This window comes from Neoarius graeffei, chromosome 15 (assembly GCF_027579695.1).
Source record: "Neoarius graeffei isolate fNeoGra1 chromosome 15, fNeoGra1.pri, whole genome shotgun sequence".
Taxonomy (NCBI): Eukaryota; Metazoa; Chordata; class Actinopteri; order Siluriformes; family Ariidae; genus Neoarius; species Neoarius graeffei.
This window is the reverse complement of record NC_083583.1, coordinates 38,412,774-38,420,394: the sequence shown is the minus strand read 5'-3', so window position 1 is coordinate 38,420,394 and position 7,621 is coordinate 38,412,774.

Genomic DNA, 7,621 nt, shown 5'->3' with positions numbered 1-7,621 from the left:
TGGCTTGTTCATGTGATCTTTAGCAAACTGCAGATGAGCAGCAATGTTCTTTTGGGAGAACAGTGGCTTTCTCGTTGCAACCCTGCCATGCACACCAGGGGCAATTTCTCAGAGACAACAAAGGAAGCCGAGCTTCCCCTAAAATTCTCTCCCCAAACTGCGGCATCTATGACGTTGAATTCTCATTAAAACAATAACTTGCATAACATAATATATGCCCAAGATTGTATTTACGTTCATAACTATCCTGTAACTTATTTGAGTGATGTCTGACGAACTTGCAGTTCGCTATGAGAATCACCTTTGCTGCCAGGCTGTAACCAGCGTTGCCAGATACTGCTGATGTTTTCCAGCCAAAATATGTTCAAAACCCACCAAAATCCACTTAAACCCGCCCAATCTGGCAACACTGGCTGTAACCTTTCTTATTTCAATGGGCTCTATGCGCTGGCAGCCGGGTTTCCGTTGCAGTCTATGAGAGGGCTCTGAACAGCCAATTTCGGCTAGTTGTTATTGGTTAAAATCGACAAAATCGTCACTTCCAGGGAAGCCGGGCTTCTCTGGGACTAAACGAGACAGTGGGAGGGACAAGAAGCCGGGCTGATGAAGGATTATTGGAGGTGGTGTTTGAAAGACATGAGGAGGGCGGGCTCTGTACTTCGGCGTCGGCGAGGAACACGGAAGTATGATCAGTCAGTCCCCAGCGGATGTCGAGAAAGTGTAGTTGTGTGCCAAAGTGCTGTCCGAATTTCTTTTCATATAAACGTTTCTTCTCATTGATGTCTCTGTACATTACTCTGTAAATAAATGTAAATATTACTCGTTGTGCTCCGTTAACTTTCATCCATTCTATCAGTTTGATCATTCGCGAATTCACTCGTTTATTTCATTTGTAGTTCAATCTGGTTGTAGGCTAGCTTGAGCCTTATTGGGATCTGCAGTGCTAGCTGCTAACAGAAATTGGTGAAGTCTCTGGAAAGCACAACCAGCTAGTATGACAGGGTCACAGACCATTTTCTGGAAAAGGAGCGGAGGGCAGAATTTGTGTATAAATAGTGTTCATGTTCATGAATCTGAAGTGTGTATATTGTTCAGTAATGTTAAGAGAATGGTGGGCTCTGTGTTATAGGTTATACCTGGGTATAATATTCAAGGTTCTGTGTGTTGCATAGCCTACCTGGTTATGAATTTCCAGACTGTGTTGCAGAAGATGTTCAAGGATGTGTTGCACAGCTGGGTGTTGTGTTAAAGACTCTGTGTTGCATATCAGGGTATGATGTTTAAGGCTCTTCGTTGAATAGCCAGTGATTTTTGGATGTTTGATATTTTTGATTAAGGATATGAGGCACTAGCCTGGCAAGCCAGACTATAACATGAAATGTACAAGCAAAAATACTTTCTGCCACTAGGTAGGGTTGTCTAGTTCACTATGCTAATGGGGCACACCTTTCTATGCTTTGATATCCGGCCTACAGGTTTTACGATGAATGCGTAAAATGGGCTTCCCCTGTTTTAAAAAACAGCAGCCGCCACTGATGCACACCATTGTTGTTCAGCGTTCTCCTGATGGTGGACTCATGAACATTAGCCAATGTGAGTGAGGCCTTCAGTTGCTTAGAAGTTACCCTGGGGTCCTTTGTGACCTCACTGACTATTACACGCCTTGCTCTTGGAGTGATCTTTGTTGGTCGACCACTCCTGGGGAGGGTAACAATGGTCTTGAATTTCTTCCATTTGTACACAATCTGTCTGACTGTGGATTGGTGGAGTCCAAACTCTTTAGAGATGGTTTTGTAAACTTTTCCAGCCTGATGAGCATCAACAACGCTTTTTCTGAGGTCCTCAGAAATCTCCTTTGTTCGTGCCATGATACACTTCCACAAACATGTGTTGTGAAGATCAGACTTTGATAGATCCCTGTTCTTTAAATAAAGCAGGGTGCCCACTCACACCTGATTGTCATCCCATTGATTGAAAACACTGGACTCTAATTTCACCTTCAAATTAACTGCTAATCCTAGAGGTTCACATACTTTTGCCACTCACAGATATGTAATATTGGATCATTTTCCTCAATAAATAAATGACCAAGTATAATATTTTTGTCTCATTTGTTTAACTGGGTTCTCTTTATCTGCTTTTAGGACTTGTGTGAAAATCTGATCATGTTTTAGGTCATATTTTTGCAGAAATATAGAAAATTCTAAAGGGTTCACAAACTTTCAAGCACCACTGTAAATATGCAAACATGACTGTCATTCATCCAAATGTTCTCTGGAAATATTCTTGAGCCCATTTTGTGATTTCCAATACAGAAGCATGCCTGTATGTGATGCAGTGCCTAAGGGCCCGAAGATCATGGGCACCCAGTATGGTTTTCCGGCCTTGACCCTTACGCACAGAGATTCTTCCAGATTCTCTGAATCTTTTGATGATATTATGCACTGTAGATGATAATATGTTCAAACTCTTTGCAATTTTACACTGTCAAACTCCTTTCTGATATTGCTCCACTATTTGTCGGTGCAGAATTAGGGGGATTGGTGATCCTCTTCCCATCTTTACTTCTGAGAGCCGCTGCCACTCCAAGATGCTCTTTTTATACCCAGTCATGTTAATGACCTATTGCCAATTGAGGGACATTCCACCGAATGGGTGCGATTTGCTTGTTGTACCACTCCCAAATTAAACTTAATTTGTTATATCTTTTCAACACTGATTATAATAACACACATATTTAACTATTCAAAATGTATATTGGTCAACCTCAAGCTACGTTATTTATTTTTTACAAGGTTTGGAAGTCAAAGATGGCTGCATACTCTTTATATGAGTAACAGGACTGAAAGTAACAGGACTGAGTTTTTAGCCTCGGATTAGCTAATACATGGAATTAAGCCACATGGCGTCATCGCTAATAGCATGACCACACTTAGCACATTCTAGTGATTTACCAAAAATCTGTTTTTTAAAATAAACAAATATCATCTAAGAAATAATTTAAGTAACAGGACAGTATGTTGACATTGACCTTATCAGTCAAAGTTAAAAAATCATCAAATATACCAAAAAGTAAATGAGAGAACTAACTTTTGGTCTTCCCATGGCCTTCAGAAGACACAACTGATGTAACTTCCTGTTGAGCATGTGATTTATGGAATGTTCCAAATTTGTCAGATGGGGTAATATGTTTGGGTAACAGGACAGAGTGAAAACCCAGGGACACAACTAAAATGTGTATTTTAACGAAGATATTGTGGATTTCTTATGAAAAAAATATTTAAACCATGGATAGGATATGGAGTCACACAACAGTGCAAAAGAAATACTGTTTCTGAAGGATTTTAATCATAATATTTCATAGTTAAGTATAAAGTTAGAGTGCGGGGACAGGTAACACATGCTATTTTTCAGTGTTTTAGGTAGTTTTTATGAATCCTTACAATTATATATCTTAAATTTGAAATCAGATCAATGTGCAGGACATTCTGCGTAATAAGGAAATGTATTTTAAAGTACATTTTTATGTGCATTTATACATATAATTTTCTAGGGACGGAAATGGCACCGATTTGGTGGAATGGCTCTTGACCTAATGAGTTGAAATTTGGTCCTCCAGCTGTTTCTTTTTTGTACCTTTAACTTTTCCAGCCTCTTATTGCCCCTGTCCCAACTTTTTTGAGATGTGTTGCTGTCATGAAATTTCAAATGAGCCAATATTTGGCATGAAATTTCAAAATGTCTCACTTTCGACATTTGATATGTTGTCTATGTTCTATTGTGAATACAATATCAGTTTTTGAGATTTGTAAATTATTGCATTCCGTTTTTATTTACAATTTGTACTTTGTCCCAACTTTTTTGGAATCGGGGTTGTATTTATTTATTTATTTATTTATTTAACATCAGCTACATTTGTGTGTGTGAGAACAGGATATTGCACATTATGATATGCACATAATGCATATTAAGTGAGATATATATTATTTTAAAAGATATAAATGTTGCCTATTAACTTAAAGGGCCCATGGCATGGTGGTTTGTTGATGCTTTAAACGGGCTCGTGGAGGCTTCCGGATGTTATATCCGCAGCCTTTCTCGAAATGAACCCTCGGTACGTAGATATAGCCTCCTGGGAGAAAGCCCCATGTCAGCGCTTTTCCCAGTGCGTCGTTTTGCTAATGAGAAGCAGGAGGCGGGGAAGGGTAGACGGTGGGGGCGTGCCATGGGGGGAGGGGGAGGGGCTGCCGTCTGCCTCCCAAGCCGGCCGAGAGCGCTCCTCATCGGGCACGGCCAGGCGGGCGAATGCCCTGGTCCGTCCGCCCTGTCTAAAAAAATGGTACAACTCGAGCCCATGTACCTGGCTAACTGCAGGAAGCGGTTAGCTGCACAGCTAATGTAGCCATTGCTAGGCTAACACACCAATTTTAAAACACGGCAAAACGACCAGTTATACACCTTGTTCGGTGTTTGTTGCTGATGCGGCAGGGATGCTTGGCACAGACCCAGGCTTCAGTGACAGTTGATGTGCAAAACCTGCCCTACTGTCCCAAGTTGTGGAAACATTCATCAGGAAAATGCTTCTGACAAACATACACCGTCTTAGGTAGACTCGACAGCGTATTATTGAAGTAAATAAAATTAAGCCACTGCGTCTTCAGGGGATCTCCCATCGGCAGTAAAAACAGACTCCTTTCTGTGTTGTCACATCCATGTACAGCGCAATTTCCATGTTGTGTCTTCTATGGGCTCCTCACTACAAAATGTAGTCATGTGTTCTGCGCATGCGCAGTAGGCTTCGCGCATGCGCAGTAGGCTTGGTAGGACAAACAGCAACTTTTGAATTGGGCGGGCAATCCATACAGTGGGTGGGAATCCAGAGGGGGGGGCGTGGGGATCATCTCCCTTGCTGACGTAGGCAAGGGAAGAGTTTATCAACGCGCCGTTTTGACGCGCCATTCTCAAATGTTGGGCATAGTTTGGTTTACACATTATGAAATTCCTAGCCACTGGGGTGACTTAAGAAGGTCAGAGGAACTCATTTTAATGTTAAAAAACCTCAGAAAGTGAAAATTTCATGCCATGGGACCTTTAAATGTTGCTTTTTATCTTTTTTATCAAACAAACTCAGTTATCACCCAACTCAAAGAATCCCGTGCAAGTTATCCGTTCTGAAAAGCTATCAGTAAAGCCAGCCAGTCCATGCTTAAGTAACCCTGAATGAGACACTTTATCACATTTAACAGCCTTGAACGCATCTGTAAAGGACACTGAGCCATAAAATGTGACTAGAACTGGAATGAGTAATCAGTGACAACATTTTCCAACAACCCTGCTTTATGTTTTTTCCCTGCTTTTTGAGATAATAATTAACTACTTACCTACTGGATATAAAACACATGACACTTCACATTATTTTTAGCTGTAGTGATTCAGGTCAAATGTCATGTTTTTATCGTGACTCCAGCTCATGCATACAAAAAAGGGAAGTTAGGTCCTGATGTCCTAAAATCCCAAAAAGCACATACAACTTGCATGTACAATGAAATAAAGTGTGAGAGGGAAATGTAGGCATGTTGCAAGTGATTTACAAAGAATAATTATATGGAAATACATCATGGGCAAAGTAGTCATAGAAAACAGCATGCAAATTATTTTTTTCTGTGTGCGGTGGACATGCCAGCATAGGAGATTAAAGGCTGTGAGATGTGTCCAAAAACTGCACAAAATAAAATATTAAGGCAAAATAAAAGAGCATGAGTTCTGTTTATATGGTTAAGGAAAAATATTTCACAGTCTTTGTCTAAAAGCTGAGACTGCTGAGAATTGGAAAGCATCTGAAATGTGAATGTATGATGAATATCTAATGTGAAAATAACAGCAGCAGTTATATTGGCATTATTTAAAGAAACTTTTTATTTCAATCATTTGGCACCTTCTCATTATCTCTAGCCGCTTTATCCTGTTCTACAGGGTCGCAGGCAAGCTGGAGCCTATCCCAGCTGACTACGGGTGAAAGGCGGGGTACACCCTGGACAAGTCGCCAGGTCATCACAGGGCTGACACATAGACAACCATTCACACGCATATTCACACCTACGGTCAATTTAGAGTCACCAGTTAACCTAACCTGCATGTCTTTGGACTGTGGGGGAAACCGGAGCACCCGGAGGAAACCCACGCGGACACGGGGAGAACATGCAAACTCTGCACAGAAAGGCCCTCGCCGGCCACGGGGCTCGAACCCGGACCTTCTTGCTGTGAGGCGACAGCGCTAACCACTACACCACCGTGCTGCCCTGGCACCTTCTCATTATCATAATATAGTAAGTGGTAAAACTTCAGCAAATGTAATACAATTCTGTAAAGTAACAATTTCAGTATTTTTACATGCATGGTCTTCTTGTGTTTCTCATTAGAGTATGGCAGTGCTACAAAACTTAGTGTAAAGTGACTGTACTAACCGATTCTCATTTTGAAATGTCCTTATGATGCTTGCTACAGCGTAGCGGCTCAAGTTAGGCTGAACCCGTTGGCCAACTTCCTTCAAGGTCATTCCATGGTTGATAACATATTGTAGCTCTGATGTCATCAGTAATTCTATTTCTTACTCTCCTTCCTCCTTCACATCCACGTCCTCAACCTCCTCTACAGTAATTCTCACTCTTCTCACTCTTCCTGCTCCCTCCATTATACTCCACACCGACAGCTTACCTGTGGCTTATTTATAGTGCTCAGGCTGATTGCAAAGTGAACTAATTACAGTATCTAAAACTGTTTTCACATGTGACAGTGTGGCCAGACAGTTGGCCAAATAGTGTAAATAATAGCCATAAATGTGTATAGTTTTGCTAGGAGTGTGTTGGAAATTTGGAAATTGAGTGTAAAGCAGTGAGTTGTGTTTACAGTTCTGCAAAAGGTGTGCTGTGCAGTGGATTGTACTTACACTTTTGCAAAGTGTGTGTTACAAAATTACAAACTCAGTGCAAAGCAGTGTTTGTGCTTTTAGTTTTGCGAACTCAGTGAGTGGTTTTGCGATAGATATTACTAGTTTTAGAAATTGTGCTACAAGAATCACCGTTAGAGTTTAAGCATTCAGAAAAAACTGTAAGTTGAGATACTGGATTTCTGATTTTCATGAGCTATAAGCCAAAATCATTTCATCTCATCTCATTATCTCTAGCCGCTTTATCCTATTCTACAGGGTCGCAGGCGAGCTGGAGCCTATCCCAGCTGACTACGGGTGAAAGGCGGGGTACACCCTGGACAAGTTGCCAGGTCATCACAGGGCTGACACATAGACACAGACAACCATTCACACTCACATTCACACCTATGGTCAATTTAGAGTCATCAGTTAACCTAACCTGCATGTCTTTGGACTGTGGGGGAAACCGGAGCACCCGGAGGAAACCCACGCGGACACGGGGAGAACATGCAAACTCCACACAGAAAGGCCATCGTTGGCCATGGGGCTCGAACCCGGACCTTCTTGCTGTGAGGCAACAGCGCTAACCACTACACCACCGTGCCGCCCCATAATCATCAAAATTAAAACAAAAAAGGCTTGAAATGGGGGGTGTCGTGGCTCAGGTGGCTAAGGCGCCATACCATAAATCCT